This window comes from Protopterus annectens, chromosome 4.part0 (genome assembly GCF_019279795.1).
Source record: "Protopterus annectens isolate FY-2018-M chromosome 4.part0, PAN1.0, whole genome shotgun sequence".
Taxonomy (NCBI): Eukaryota; Metazoa; Chordata; order Ceratodontiformes; family Protopteridae; genus Protopterus; species Protopterus annectens.
In genome coordinates, this window is record NC_056733.1 from 108,920,660 (window position 1) to 108,922,587 (window position 1,928).

Consider the following 1,928-nt stretch of genomic DNA (forward strand, 5'->3'; position numbering starts at 1 on the left):
ATGAAGAGCTTTAGAAGAGTGTTCCTGGATAAAGCCTGGAGTAGAAGCACATTCAGGTAAGGGGAGACAAATGCTTTGAGTACAGCAAAAAGCCACTATTGGGGCAAGACACTTTGTGAAATCCCCTGCAACTGTAGCTAGTGTAATGAAGAGCTTTAGAACAGTGTTCCTGGATAAGGCCTGGAGTAGAAGCTCATTCAGGTAAGGGGAGACATGAACACTGAGTATAGCAAAAAGCCACTATTGGGGCAAGACACTTTGTGAAATCCCCTGCAACTGTAGCAAGACCAAAGGGCAAAGCAGTAAATTGAAAATGGGATGACCCAACAAAGAACCTGAGAAATGTTCTGCAGGAAGGGTGGATGGGAATATGAAAGATAAGCATCCTTTCGATATGAGGACACTAGAAAAGCCTGAGGAAATAGGAAGGTGTAGAAGAGTTTGTAAAGACACATTTTGAAAGCGGGAACTCTCAGAAAGGTGCTTAGCCGGGAGAGGTCCAGGACAGGTTTCCAATGATCCTCTTTCCTTGGGACAAGAAAGATCTTGGAGTACAATCCTTTTCCTGAACAGGACATGGAGACCTCTTCTATGGTTTCGTGGGCCAGTAAGTCTTGCATGACACGGTCTAGCAGGTGCATCTAGTTGGCAGGAGGAAGGGGTATTCCACCGGGAGTTGGGCTGATTTCTCAAGACATAGTGTAACCCTCCTTGGTAATCCTTAAGACCCACTTATATGAGGTTATTTCCCAGAAAGGAAAAGAGTGGTTTTGAGAGGGGAGAGGGGGGGTAGGTTTTGGAGACAGGGAAGGGTGGAATATAGTCATAGGGGGTCTACTACCAAAATGAGGCCTCCCAGGAGGAGTATCCCTCTGATTTTCCTGGAAATCTTTTCCTACCAAGCTAGACTTTTCACTGTGTGATAACGTAAAACCTCTTGCATTAGAGGTATCATGGGACATATGCAATTGACCCCGCAAGGACATCAGCTATATGGCAATTCTGAATGTCCACGACTTTTTCTTTTTAAGTCTGTGATTTTTCTTTTGTTTTTTACTGATTAATTGTTGTGTGTGGCCTTGGTACTTATTGTTTTGGAAATCTTAGGAAATTTCCTTTGCCTATGAGGTGTTCTAGGATTTCTCTCTTGGCAAAGGAGGTACATTTTACTGGATAATTTTTATGGTACCTGGGAACTATAGAAAGAATCTAAAAACAATCTTTCATTGACTTACCCTGTTCCTGCAAAGTCTAGAAGAGACTAGCAGCTTGCGAGCCAAAAAGGATGATGATATTCCAAGGAGGAGTCCAAAATCTTAGACTTGAAATGGAATAGGTTGACCTCGAAGCCAGCGTACCACCTATTTTCTGAGCTAGGAGCAGCTGCCTAGAAAAGGCATCCAACACCATCATAGCTGCATTTTTATACTGTGCCTGGCTATTTAAGAAGCTGGCCCACTAGATACAGCACATGCTGTTTTGATTCCATTGTCTGGGGCTCTGTGATGGCCTTGCTTAAGGACTGTAACACACTATGTATTTGAGTTTGGCAGTTTATAGCTTTGAAAGCTAAAGTGGAGGGCACGTGAACTTTCTTAACCCACCTATCAATTCCTCAACTGTCCTCGTCATTGGGGAGAACATTACTGCTAGGGAGCAGCTTGGAAAATTTGTCTGAAGCCAGGGAAAGAGCAGCAGGGTCTGCCACAGGGTTTTGTAGAGGTATTTTAGTTAATCAGGACTTCTGTAGAACATATCTGGCTCTTACGGAGCAGGAGGCTGAGTATCTGGTGCCAAGGAATTGGCTTGAAATGCGTCCAGCTAAGTGTTTAATACAGGGGGAACTGGAGAAGAAGCAACAGCAGAACTGCCCACCTCTAATAAGTTGCAGTATCTCTTTTGCACCTCACCAAGGAGGAATCTGGAGA